Here is a 15,000-nt window from a genome sequence, read left to right on the forward strand (position 1 = left end):
CTCTTGCTGGCTGGGGCCAGGCTGCCCTTCGTCCTCCGCGGGCTCTTGCACCTGAGCTGGTGGTCCTGCAGGCTCCCTCACGGCCTGGCCTTGCTCTGAGCCTGATGGCGAAGATGGGTGAATTAGTTTTGCCCGTTCGAGTTCTTCCCAAACTGCATCCTTGCTCACCTCCAAGGGGCGCTTGCCCTTGGCTCGTTCAGGTGCGTCAGAAGCGGATTTATCTCCGGAGCCAGAGGCCTTCTCGGGACCAGATTGGGGTTGGCCAGATGAGGAGGAATCTCCTATGCCCGCCGGCTGACCTTGGTCCGCGGGCGGATCCAGAGCTGGGTTTTGCACGGGTTCCCCCTGGTCTGAGGCCGAAGGGGAAGGAAAATTGAGAAACTGGTCAGCCCACGAGCTTCGCTCGATTGAAGACCCCGGGGACGAGCTGCTTGATGGCCGAGGGCGCGTTGTCCCCGAGGTCCCTTCATCAGGGAACACCATATACTGGGCGGCCCCGGCAATGATGGCTGCTCTGAGGGCAAAATCAACGGCAAGGGCTATATCTCCTGAGAAGCCCAATTTACATAAAGCAAGCGATAAGGCCTGCCCGCCGATAGACAAAGCCAGCTTTTCGAGCAGCACAAAAAAATAATAATAAATTTCGAATTTAAGACAAAAAACATAAAGAAGACCACTAAGAAAACCTAAGAAAATAAGGGTAGAAATTAGGATTAATATACGGGAAAAATAGATAAAATTCATTGGCAATCACATGATATCTCACCAATGATCGGGCCTGACCTGGTCGACCCGATCATGGTTATTTCACTCATGATCTGGCCTGGTCGACCCAATCATGATATTGAAGGATGGGACCTTTTCTCGAAATCTCACGAATTGGATTCGAACCAATCAAGCTACTTGCCCTTTAGTAGGTCGTGACTCTGATTTTGGACGCGCTGAGTTATTGAAGCAATTATTGATATTGTTATTCTATATTTTAGTTTTCTTTCTTCTTGATTTTGCTTTTCCTCGTTCCTTTTATCTGGGTCACTTGGAATGCTATGCATTCTTTTCGATACAGTAATGTACACTGAACACCAACCCAATCTCGATTCAAAAAACAAAACTCAAAGCAACGTCATCCTACAACTACAGCTTGAAGTGAACGGCCGCTTTCTTGGAACTAATTCATAGGGAGTTCATAAACGTCATACTTTGATCATAAACAAAACGTAACCCCGGCCGCTTTCAGTTAGTGTGACTTCTATAACGTTATAAACAAATCAAACAAGCGTAGCGAACGAATGAAGTGATAAACGAAAGCGACTATGGTTAGTGAGTGGAGTACGTTAGTCAGGTTGGTATAGTGTACGAAGTGAGTCTTCGGGAAACATGGGTATTGAAAATCTTAAAAACCCGTCTCTTCCCCGTCTATATTGGTGGGGAAGTTTCCCCTGTATCTTGATGTTGGTTGGATCAATCAGGAATCTTGATCTGGAAACTATCAATCTGTTGTTGCAGCTATCGATCTGATGTTCTCGAGCAGGGGAGCAGCAATCCTCAATCTACCGAATGGAAGTAGGGACTTGAAATATGGCAATTCATTAATGGAATCAAAGGTATGGAGAAGCTGGCTCGTACCTCTTCCATTGACTGGAAGCCTCGCTCACCTGATGTAAGCAGCCGTCGATCTCCTCTTCTATTAGGCTGGAATGGGCAACAAACAACCAGGCATAGAGGTCGGTCCCTCGTTCTCATCTTCTCGAGCATCATCCCTCCCAGCTCTTGTATTACCGCATCCGTGCTTCTCATCTTCTTGAGCATCGGTCCTAGCTCTTGTATTGAGGAGTAGGGCAACCACCCTGTAAGCTGCGTCCTCCCTCATCTATTGAGCTGCCTCCCACCTCTTCTATTGAGCAGGGAGTTTACTAGCGAACGCTTTTCCCTCCTACCTCGCTTTCCATGGAGCAGGGATGTGAAGAAACGGTGCACCGCATCGCATGTTGCACTACTATACTAGTTGTTGATACGTATAGAATAGATGCAAGTTGCCCTATTAGCAAGAGTAGTCAAATCTCATGTTTGTCCGGGGCGTGTGTCAGGGCCAACAGTTGGAACTTCAAACAGAGAATCTGTTATTCGATCCGTCACTGGGGACTCCACTACTGGATTAGCCACTTTGTGTACAACCCCAGCCTCTGCTCCAGCTACCCATACTTTTACCACTGCGAAGCTGGGTAGGAGGCGCTGGAGAATCTTTAACTAGCTCCATTGGGTATGGATCCCCGATGAATAGCATGGGATCTCCAGTGAGTGAATCTGCCTTTGCTTCACGCTCCTCCGACTGAGTCAACCGCCCGGCTAATGGTGATTCGATTATGAATCAAGAATTTATGATACCGTCCCTCCAACTTCCCCTTATGTTCATGGGTGAATCCACTGATGGTTCGCCCTTTTAGAAACAGAAACGAAGCATCCACCCATGCTGTTGGGTCTGGATCAGGCACTGAAACTACTGGTTATCGATCCCTAGACTAAGAACCCGGATCACGAGCAAGCCATATGAATTTTGATCACGATCGCGCTCATCGTAAGGAGAAACAAACTGCACTACTTAAGGCTCAATGAGCGTATGGAACTGCTCCTGGCTCAGATGCAGGTAGTGGATCAGTAAGTCGCTCTGGGCCCCGATCCGGAATTGCGGGATCACCGGGGTATAGAATTAATGTAGCTGGTAGCTATCTAGCTTGGATGGCTCTGTCTGATGAGGCCGTGGCTAGCTGTGGCACTATAGCAGCGGGCTAGCTGGGCTTGAATGGGACTGGTTCTCGACCTCGATCCCCAGCTACTAGATAAGTCGTTGGTTCCACTGCTCCATATACCTCTGGATCTGCTTATGCTTCATATAAAGCAATGGCTACTGATGCTGTTGGTGCCCTGCTGCTGCCCATGCTACCAGTGGTGCCTCTACTCATGCTCGTGAACCCACGTAAAAAAATGCTTCTTGCTTCAGGCCCCCTAACCAAAGAATCCCAAGAATCCAGCTAAACCCTCCCTCTGACCCATCTGTATCTACTATGAATGGGTTCTAGGGTCTAAACATCAGCTAATAATCCTCTAATCCAGCTTACTCTCCCCAATCTCTTCCTCTAGCCATCAACAATGGATCTAAAAGCAGCTATCGATCTGGCTCAAAAAGCGAAATCCCCCATTATCTCCTCTTTCCCCCCCCCTTAGCCCCGATCTTTCGCTTTAGGACCACTGATAGATGCCCGTGATAAAGTTTATGAAATAAGTCGAGGTGCCTCGTTTCCTGATGAAGTTATACTGGCGGATTGCACCCGGCGCATTTGCCCCGGTTAATCAGCCACTCCAACGTGGGACGGAGCTATTGGGGGATCCGAGCGAAGACTGGCCATCCAATTGTTTCGACTTCGTCGGATCCGGAGGGCAGCGGGCATAGTTTCTGGCCTTCCCATATTGATTCAGTAGTGCCGGGTTTATTAAAAAAGGGCACGATTGTGTAGTCTACCCTGCAATAAATAATTCTCGGTGAAGTTTCGATATGGACAAATGGACTGGTAAGCATTAGGGAGTTAGTGGAATAGGGGTGTTGAGGATGTTGAACCACTCTTTCGGGGCTTGCGAGGATAAACACTGAACCTATAAACCAGTCTAAGATCTTTTCCATAGGTGCGGGAGCGCGTATTTACTCATTGTAACCAATCCGAATGACATGCCCCAAGAAGTGAACCTCCCCATGTTCCCTCTCATCGAAAGACCCAGGCTCAGTTGTTAATACATATATAATGGACTCAACCGCCCTATTCGATTATTATTATTGGAGCAGATGGCTGCTTTACTGATTCATTGATACAAAGTAAATTTTGCTATTCCCCTCCTCGTTCATTGCGATGAAAAGGTTGCTACTGGTTCCAATCCCCGAGCAGAGAGTAGATTCGATCCCCTATTCGATTTCGTATTAATGGATTGATAAAGGCCGGGCCGGCACAAGGAGGTTGCTGCTGTTGTCCACCCATTTCGATGTAGAAAATGACTACTCGATTCATGGGGTTCAACAGCTAGTGCCTACGATGAGACAGAGAAACTGGTTGCCCCTCTTCCCAATCCATACGGTCGGATGTGAGAACCCGGACGCGAACCGAATATTGATACAGAGCCAGAGGGATAGGGCTGGAATGCACAATGATAAGGAGGGGAAGAATTAGTAGAGATTGATTGGAGGTCTGTTGGATACAGCTGCCCTATCTATTATATCAAGAAATGGAAGAGTACTGATTGCAGCCTGCTACAGGAATGCTTTACATAAGAATTCCTTACTCTATTTAGAGAACGAAATCAGTCCTGTCCTCTACTTTAGGCTAGAAAACTAAGTCATGAAAGAGCTCCGCTATTGAAGGCCTTAAGGAATAGTATCTAGCCTTATGTCTTTCATATGATCCCCCCGAAACCCCTATCCTCCACTCATGAACTCTGGAACTGGCTTTAAGCTTAAACTCAAATAGCCTTATAGCGCGAGTCCTTCACTCAAGGAATTCTCTTTTATAAACCGCTTGACTAAACGAAGAAAACCTTGACTAGTAAGGGCGCTAAGCCTTAACTATACAAGCTTGAGAGCCAAGCCCCTTTATTAGGTTGGTTGCTTGCTTAGGTTTGAAAGAGCTTGAAACTACTTCCTTCCCGAAACTCCTCTATCCGCTTGACCTTGAGTACTTCTCGCTTTAAAGGAAAAGAGTTCCGACTTCAGTTACAGTAGCAGGCGAGCGGAAAGGCTAAAAAGAAAGGAAATCTAAGCAACTGAACCTGCCAACTGTCTCTATCTCCAAAGCCGAAGATTCAATTTCACCGCTAACCGTAATCTTAAAGAGTTGTTGTGATCTTTTCTGCTTTCCCGGAAAGTGGAATTCCTAATCCGCTTGCTACCCGAATAACTGACTTTACTGACGAGCGTGTACCTCCCGAGACAAAGCATAGAGCTTGCTGGCTATTTGCTTCACACGACGACCAGAGGATGATTCCCGTAATATAGTCACTTGCTCTGAAGCAATGTTGCCTGCACTTGAGGTAGCAGTTGTTGTGTGACATTCCCGGATTGTTACTGGTCTACTGCCGCCGATAGCACTTTTTGAAATCTGGCCCCTCTCGGGAGCCGTTGATACTGTGCCCTATTTGAGTAAGTTGGTGCCCGTAGCTGATGAAGGCGCCCTGCCTATCCTGGCTCTAGTGACACGATTGGGTTCTCGGCTTCTTGTATTTAAAGTGATTCGTGTATGGCTGTGCGCTCCCTGTTGAAGCTGACCCACCAGTGCCCATATTGAGCCGAGCTCAGTCCTCTCCTGCGCATTCTTTATGGGAGTAGGGGCTTTCAAATAGAGAGTTGCTGGAAAAGGACCTCTGTCATCGGTTGAACTGCAGCATGACTCCCCCTCTTTAGTAAGTTGTTGGGATGTCTTGATCGAAACCGAACTTCAGTGCCACCCAGCTCTGATTCTATGCAGCAGTTGGGAAGACCAGTTTATACTTATCGAATTCCATTTCTTCCTGCCGCACCCCAATTCTTTCTCAGCAGTCGAAAATTGATATGAGATCTTGAACCCAGGGGGCTCCTATGTTCTGGGCAGAGGCATTGACTAGGGTATTGCTCTGAGAATAAGGTGGAAAGGTCCAGGCATCTTCAAACCTCACATATGCCCTATTTGATCTAGTAAGGGGAATGACAGTTTAATGTTGGGCAGTAAAGTGCCAGCACTCATCCCCTTACTCCATAGGGCCCCGCAAGAGAAAGAGTTGACTTCGGTGCCGGAGAGCCGAAACCGCTAACCGAAACAAGACATTCACTTTGACCAAAGCCACCCGCACTTGCCTACCCGACTAGCCCGGAAAGCAATTCTCTCTTCGACCTTCCTCTAACCTAAAATAGTCGTACCGCTCTCCCGAAAGAGATAGATTTCTTGATTCTCTAAGCTCGCTAAACGCCCGAAACATGAGGAGTTTTATCTAAGCTAAGCCGCTGGAACGACTACCAGAACTGGAGATGTATTCTCTGATCCACCAACCGATAACTGAACTAGCTTGACTTAACTATCCCGAGTGCCCCCCTACTTAAGAATCCAAAGGTGACCTTTAGAGCTAAACTGCCCAAAAGCCTACTAAAACAAAGAAAGAGCGAATAACCTGACTTGCTTCACTTACAAAGCAGGACTTTCAAGAGGAACTTTCTCCAAAGTCGAGTCGCCCAAGAGTACTTAACTTACCGCGCCGCCGGCACAAGAAGGAAAGATTCCTCCCAAAAAGAAGAGACGCGCATCGCATCGCATTCCGGAAAGAGGGATTGATCTTCGACTCCTTTCCACTAATAATTTAACGGTTGACTGCACAGCAAGAGCGTCAATGGTGACTTTGAGAAAATCTCTCTTTCTGGCAATCGGTTTAGATAAACCGTTAGTTCAGTTACGGTAAGTTCATGAATTCAATCCTTCTTGCTCTGGTAGTTCTTCTCGGGTTTATTGAGGCTCGTTCTCTCCACTCGCAGGGGTTTGCTCTCCGGCATCGCGTCTCGTCCTCCCCCCGGCAGAGGAGATAGAGGCTGAAGCTAACTACAGAGGTAGAGGCTTCGGCTTCAGAGATGGAAGTGGACGAAAATGAATATTGTGCTTTTATTCACATAAACAGTAGTTGTTAGTTAAGGTTCCGTGCCTGGTTGGAACCAGAGCTTATGCTTATTACATGGCTTCCAAGATCATCATTGATGGAGAGATCGAAACCATTTGCTAAAAAGGCTCTTGCCTCCGCATAATCCCTGGGAGTGGCGCACTGGGATACTGGGCGAACGGCTCCGGACTGGTTCTTCGTCACTACGAGTCACTCATTGATTGAGGGAAGAAGAGGCAGAGCGAGCGGAAAAAAAAGGCTAGTGAGATTCAATTTCTCTGTTTTCGTAGCCCCGGCTTCCCCCTACTGGCGGGCTATACAGCCGCCCTAACACCTGGTTTATGTTACCGGGTCTCGATACGGGACTGGGACTCGGCGAAGGTAAGCCGGATATGCTATGAAGAATGATACTCGAGCCGTACCTACTGCCACTAATGCCCCCCCGGGGGATACCACTACTACGACCATTCCATCCCGGTGCTTCAACCGCGGACAGGTCAGCCCGCTCTCTCACTCAAATATGGATCTAGATATGTGACTGCGACAGAACCAACTGCTGGCTCTACAGCGCCGGTCTACTCCAGCGCTTATTGGACTGGCTCACCGGGATAAATAGAATCTACAGGATCTACTTCTGTGTCTGGATTTATTACAGGTAACATCTTTATAACCGAAAATAAAATCCCAAGTGACTCTCCCCGTTGCTGCCCTTATTTCCTCTGGCCTCGCCTCTGCGGACCCCGACCTGAGATAATTCGGGTAAGTATCTGCTGCTAGCTCCACCGCTGCTGTGCCATAGATGGAAGTTCCACCAGTTCCGCTGCTCAATAACACTGTCTATGCCTCCGGGTCTTGATGGTCGAGGTGGTTATGAGTAAGCCGCTGCTTCAACGAAGGATCTACTGAGCGAACTACAAAATCAACAAGATCAATCGTCTTTGCAAAAAAAACGCCGCGGGAAAGGAAGTAGAGGTAGGGATAGCAAAGGAAGTAGACCCCGCTAAGGTGCCAGGACGGTAGTCCAATTACCACCAGGCGGATAAGCTGCAGTCTTAATGCGGCCGGCGTATGAACTCTACGGAGTGAAATACAGTAGCCCGTAGCATGATACGAATGAATACAATGCCCGGCTGCTCTCCATAGGGTACGGCTCCCACCGGGGTACCGAGCCTACCAATCTCAAGCCCTCCCTTCCTTTTCGGAATCCATAACCACCAGTCGTAGCGGAGGAAGCAGCAGTCAGTCGCTTCCCCCGGGGCCCCGAACTGGATCTTTTCTTTTTTTTAAGTAAAACTTGGCTTTCCCGAAAGGTAACGGCTTCAAACTCAAACAAAGAACGTTCTTCTCCAAGGCATGAGTCAAAGAAAATGCTTTATGTATCTAATGCAAGACCCATCGTTTAAGCTAGTTAGGAGCTGCCTGTTCGAGATAGGGACTTAGCTACTCATTAGAGCAGATTGATCCGTCTCACGAGAGATTGAGCTGCTTTCCAGAGTTATTGATGTCTTATTGAGTCTACATTGCTGCCCTTTATCGATATGTCCCCCTCGATGCACTAAACACTTATCCAACCCGTTTCACAGGAGATGAGAATCTCCAATTACACTCCTCGTTGCTTCTCCTTAGCTTCCTTTGTTTCCCCCTTGCTCGCGCTAGGAGCAAGGATACCCGTTCATAATGAGAGTACTAGCTTAAGTCCATTTGGGGAAGATACTTGCCTCGCTTGGTCAACTAACCCGCATCCCTTCTAGCTAGGATATTCGCTTAGCAAAATAGCTAGTTTAACAATTTGAGGGTGTACAGACACTGTTCGTTCGCTTCTCACAGTATTCTACCGATATTCCTTACTTTTCCGATTAGCATCTCCTGACTTATGCTAGTTAGCAGCTTAGCTAGGGATGAGTAGTTACTAGTTTCCCAGGAATTCCTCTCAGCATAATACTGCCCTACAACCAGGGATGTCACTAGCTTTGCTTGATCCACTAACTGTATCTGATATAGGGGAGTTATTAGTTTAGCAATCAAAGGGTGTCACGACACTCCTAGTGCACTTCTACTCGGCATTCTACCGCTATTACCAATACTACCGGTACTACCTATTCGTAGCCATTCGATTGCACTACTCGTAGCATTCCTGGGCATCGATGCTCCTTACTTGAGCTAGTTAGGAGCTAGGCTACTTATTCGCCCTACCAACTGAGGCGCATGTATGAGTTACGCGCTCCTTCGCCATCTATTGATGGATTGAGCTCCTTGTTCCAGATAGTTCTATCTATTGGGTTTAGATTGCTGTTATCTGTCGTTGTTTACCCTTCGATACACCAAGTACTACTCCAACTTCTTACGGAGGTGTTGTTAATCCCCAATATCGCTTCTCATTTCCGACTGTTAGCTGTTGTTTTAGCCCTTTGCCTTTGCCGGCTAGGCGGAGTACGACTTGTTCATGTTACAATCATTAGTGAGAGTTCATCTGGGAAGCCGTCCTCATAGGTAGGACAAATGATCATTATCGCCTTCAGGGGTGTAGCTCTCTTAGGGAAGGTCCTTGTTTAGCAATCTAAGGGTTGACGATCACTCATTGTTCATCTTTCTCGCCTTTGATCCGACGTTACTGGCTATTACCTCTTTGTTGTTCCTTGCTTGGGGTAGGAGCAAAGTTCCTAGCTATTTACTGAAGGATTGTCGTACTTGCTCCAGTTTGCTGCTTTTCCAGTTCAATTAAACGAATCTCTACCGATGAGCTTCCTTCGGTACACTAAACACTGTTCCCACCCCCTTTCGCAGGTGATGAGCATCCCTAATTATTCCTCTCTTACCGGTCGTGACTCTTTCTTCCCTGCTCCGGACTCAATGAGAGGGCGAAGGAAGTAGGAGCTGGGCTTGGAAAAATCCCGATAGCCTCTGCCTGAACGCTCCGTTCTCGGTCAAGCCGCGTGAAGGGCCTCTGATAATGACGTAAATAGAGCTCGTTCCGCTACTCGCGCTAATCCATGATCTAATGTTCTCGCTTGGGATGGGAAACGAGGGAATTTGGATAGCAAGGATGGGCTAGTTTCCTCCTCTCGCTATGGTCTACATCTATATGTGGCTCCTCCCGCTGTGCTCGAGTCACTTGACGCTCCTTTCGCGGTGTTAGATGTCAGAGTGGTCCCGGTCTAACGACCCCCTCGATGTGAATTGACCTTTTGCCTTTGATTCATCATCTTAGTAGTTTTGCCTTGAACCTGCCGATGCAAACTGAGATTCGGAATCTGACCTTGCAACTAAGCGAAGGGCTGAGGTAACGAGTGAAATCGCTCGACTATCAGGAGAGGAGTGAGACTGCTTACCCAAGAACGGGAGGAGCGAACCCTTCTTCAGAAGATAAGGGAATGAAAGAAGCAAGCTACGATTCAGACTATAAGATCCTACGATGTTCAAGATCGATTTCTGATTGAGAAGAAGATGAGTTCCTCGCCATGCCAGCATCAATGACCCAATTGAGTGATTCGGTCGGGATCACTTCTTAACCTGACGCCGAGAGAACCGAAGCAAGGGACTGATTGACCGTTGGGTTCCGGGGAGAGTCAGCAACGGAAGAGAGAGATTCTTAAACCATCTTAGATGAGTTAGAATCTGCTGAACCGGACACCTCTCTCTATCCCACGGCACTCAAAGCGGATCTGGCTGTACCAAAACAACCTTCACGCAGGCCAACTAAAAGCTTGTTGGATTGTCAAGGAGAGAAAAAGGATGAAGAATCTCCGCTTCTAGCCGCACTCTATTCTTACATAAACCAAGCAGCCAGAAAGAAGCACCCGCTCTGAAGCTAGCTTTCGTTCTAACCCGATCTTATATCTCTCATCGTGAAATGAGCTACCTATCTGAATGTCGAAGATGCACCAGCCACTCCATATGACATTGGGAGAGAGTGTAATGGCACCTGATCTCATTGAATTTATGAGTGTTCACCCGAGCTTGATCTTCTATTTCTATTATACAATCACTTGACTTTGCGAAAGACATACCCGGTTGAGTTCAACTAAACCAATCGACAAGAGGGAAAGAAGCCCTTGTTCTACCATTGATTCACCTTCTTCCCATGACACCGACCTATATCCCAACCAATCCAGCAAGCGAACTTGTAGGTCTGACTGGCTTGAAAGCAGGAAACTCTCATCGGAGAACGAGTTCACCCGCCATTCATTAATCGATCGCTATCAGTGAATTTGATGTCAGAGAAAGGGGTGCGTCCCCAGCCGGCGAGGAAGACTAACTATCTGATCTTTATTTACGTGATTGAGCGGGATTTTAAAAAGCACAGCACGGAATTAGATGAGTCATCATCGGCCCTGCCATGCCTTCTGTATCCACTTCTGAACCGGACACATATAGTCAGTCCATTGAATCACAGGTCAACGGAATGCGATCAGAGGCAAGCTCAACAAGCCAGCTCAGATTCAAAAGATACGTGCCGAGCCGGGGCAGCCTCACTTCCTATAATTGAAGAGAAAGAGAATGCCACTTCACCGACGAGGAGAAAGAGTTGGAAATACAAAAGCCACTTCTCCATACGATAGTGGATTCCAGTTCAATGAAACCGTTTTACCGTTGGCTTAATGGACGAATTCGGATAGGAAGAGGCGAAGAGCTTAGCCGCTAGGCGAAGGGTAGACGGAAGAAAGAAAGCCATCACGCACGAAAGCAAGTGTAGCTCTCACCTGATCTCCTTTAGTCTTTCTCCCAGTCGATTAGAGAAAGGAACCTCAGGGCCACTCGACCAAAGCGGAGAGGAACCTGCTCTGATAGACGAGACTCTATGTTCAGATATATATGGGCAGTCCCAAGCCCAAGAACGAAAGCAAGCGCGCTACAACTAAAAGCATGAGCTCGCCCATCTTTGATCAAGGAAACAGACTCAAGGCTTTCCCAAAGAAATCATTGTCCGGATAAGGCTCAATTGAATTAGCAGCGGATGGCCACAAAGCGAGATGAGCCATTGGCCAATCGAAAACCATCCAATCGGGCTCACATCGGGCAACCTCGGGCAAGGAGGTCCTCAGCCTACGGGGCTAATCGCTAAAGGGCAAAGTCAATGAAAGAGGGAATCGGGGGAGAAGCCGTCACAACAGCTTAAGCGAGTCGCAGTTAAGGAGCGTAGCAGCTTGACCGACGAGGTGAAGGAGCTGAAAGGGATGCTCGATTACGGAAAGAAAGAAGCGCAGCCTACTCTGACTAATCTCAATTCCTACTATAGCTTGAGGTTGAACCTGATCTTGATCTCTGAAATAACCCAACTCAAAGGCAAGAAAAGCCCCAGAGAGTTTAAAAGGGCGACCAATACAATAGTTCTTGATTAGAGTGAGTCTCCCTTTCGATGAGGTTTGGAGCGGACTCCCAATCGACTAGAAAGCAGGGAAACCCCAAGCTTTCTTTTCTTCTTAACCGGACACTGATATGAAAGACAGCATCAGTCTGGAACTGAGTCTGAGCGTCTTCCTTCTTCTTATATACTACGAGATTGGTGGAAGAGCGCGGGAAGGCCAAGCTAATTACTGCCCCCTTGAATTAAAAAAGCCTAATTGTCAAGCTAATGGGCAAAACCCATAGGGCAAGCCTTATGAACCGATCTGATGAAAAGGATTTAAAGCTGACGCCCATCCGTCCCGGGCCCCCAATCAATCGCTTCTTTTTCGAGATGCACTATATGAGAATCGGGCCTTTCGCTCATCTTTCTCTTTCTTGCTTCGGAGTGAGAATTGCTTGGTAATAAAGTAGTTCCTTTTAGACTTGATTTATTAGTTCGTCTTCTACTTTCTTCATGACTTTCTTTTCTAGTGGATCTAGTGGCAAATGCGTTAGGACGAGTGGCATCTGACTGAGGAGTCGTTCCTTTGAGAGTGTACGATGGGGTAATGTTAGGTTTTGAGCTCTTCTTTCTGGAATAGAGTGTTCGCTTCCTCTCCCTTTGGTCGAGCTAGCTTTCGCTCATTTTCCAGGAGGAGATGGGATTTCGGATTCCACTTAAGAAGAGTCAAGTCAAGCAGTGCAACAGTCATCGAAGCTCCTTCTCCACTACATAGTGAAACCACCTACCGCCAACAGCTCACAGCCGAGCCGCATTTCAACGGCTCTTCTCGCAAACGGAATATGCCTCTAAAAGAGGGCGCTAATGGAAGGGAATTCTATTATGGTTCAACTGGGAATATTGTTTGGTCAAAGGAGATAGGTGTATTGTCTCATCCGAACGAGTTCCTATCTGTTTGTTTTCGAACAGCTAGTAGAACGGGCCCGGAAGGCAGGCAGGCAAAGGCAGCAACGAAAACGTATTTCATTCGGTTACAGCATTCTGTTAGGCGGGTTCAAATCTCGTAATATCAGTAATAGAAGCTCCCGTTTGAGATCCAATATTGAGTTGTTTAGCTCCTGACGAATAAAATCCAGCAGATTTGCGCTTCACTCTTCCTGCAGGCAATGTGAGTTCCGAGAGGGCAAGTAGTATTATATGCCTTCATGCTTGCATCGATAGATGAGACGATATAAAAGAGAAACTCAAGCTAGCTCATGCGCAAGCCTGCTAACAATGCCAATTCCCAGTACGCGGCATACAACTTCCATTTCTGGACTATTCCCATTCTAAAGCAAAGATTCAAGACGTACACGACTTATTCTACGGCTAGTGGGAGAAATATTCTCTGCATACCGATCATAACGCTCCATTTCGATATATAGAATAGAAAGATTGCGCCTACTCATTCTGGTGCAAGGCTTTGGCAGACTTCCTCGCAGTTTCGCCCTGCATGAGAGGAGAGAACAAAGTCCTTCTTCTTGAAAGCGAACCTATGGGCACGAGAGGAGGGAGTTCCGTGCATGTCCCTTTTGAATCGGGGTGGAAGCAAAAAACACAGGGTTGGAAGCGAAAAAGGCAGATGTCAGTGTGCTTTCTGTCGAAGATTGGATTCCGCATTGGTGAAACAGCAAGCGGATGAAATGGGATATTTTATATCTGATGACAAAGCAAAAAAGGCCCGTCGGGTTCAAAGATGAGAGAGCCGGGAAGGCGCTATTCACAATGAATGCCAAATACTCTATTTTGAGGTCTCCTACTCAACTAGCGCTGGTTCGACTGCTTGTTCTATCCATCGGTTCCTCTCTTTAGTCTCTATCTCCAATTTCGTATGACAAAGATTGTAGGTAGGGACACCATACCCAGTTAAAAATATATTGACGTACGTTTAGCATCACACAAAACGCTAGCTCTTCGATATGCGTTGCTCATTACGAATAGCAGAATTGGTAGAGTGTTGCACCGATTCAAGACATGTCCGTTTGAGATAGCACCAAAAAGCCTTCTCACTGCCCTCCCTCGCATGGCTCAGATTCGCTTTTTCTTCAAAAGCTTTTTAGCAAGCCCATTTACCAGAGTTATTTAGGTATTTACTTTTTTATACCCCTTTTATTTTCCACTACTCGAAAATAAAAATAAGTAAGATAGCTCATGAGTAAAGCTGCTTTCAAACCAGTTCCAGATTTCAGGAGTTTAGGAGTGCATATGAGTTCATGAGTGCTCAAGGTGCGCTTCTCTTCCAATCGAATATATTATAGTAAAGCAAAGCCAAGAGGAACGAAGTCGCTCGACTATAAAGGAGAGGCAAGACGTTAGGCCTCATCAATCGAGGAATAACAATCGTTGAAAAAGCCTTCTTGCTATTGGGCGGGCTTTCATCGGCCTTTGGGATATTTGATCATCTATGATATGCCCTACGGGACTGAATCCATACTTCCCTGGGTCTCTGACCCCGATGAAAGTACGCTTGAGATAGAGTAAGCACTTCGTACCGGCTACTGACACGAATACCAATCCCAGCCGTTCCCTTTTAGGTCTACTGGACGGTGGATTTACATAGTGAAAGTAACTGACGTACGAAGCTCAACATCCATCCTTACTATATGATATTTTTGAAATCACATAGCACTTCCCAGGTAGGATTCGAACCTACGCGTAGACAGACCTTGTTCACAGTCGACCGCTCTACCACTAAGCTACTGAGATGGTACAGCTAGTGTTACAATGGTGAATCAAGACTCGCTTAAGCTTAAAATGCGCAGCAAGCGGAAAATCACTCCGCTCCGCCACTGGAAACACCACTTCCCGTCCGACTTGCATGTGTTAAGCATTAAGCTTTTTTTTCAATTTTCATTTCAACACCGGGCTTTGACCATGTCTCCCGAACAATCTCAGTACATATGGCGCAAGACGATTCCACATATCGAGGTCGGAATGGGATCGGGTGTTTTCACGTCTCACCGTAGTGCCCGGTTTGTCTTGATTTCCAATTGATGAACAAGAAGGAAAATGGAACT

Source organism: Tasmannia lanceolata, unplaced genomic scaffold, assembly GCF_043159265.1.
Source record: "Tasmannia lanceolata isolate RefF3 unplaced genomic scaffold, GAP_Taslan_0.1 ptg000213l, whole genome shotgun sequence".
NCBI lineage: Eukaryota > Viridiplantae > Streptophyta > Magnoliopsida > Canellales > Winteraceae > Tasmannia > Tasmannia lanceolata.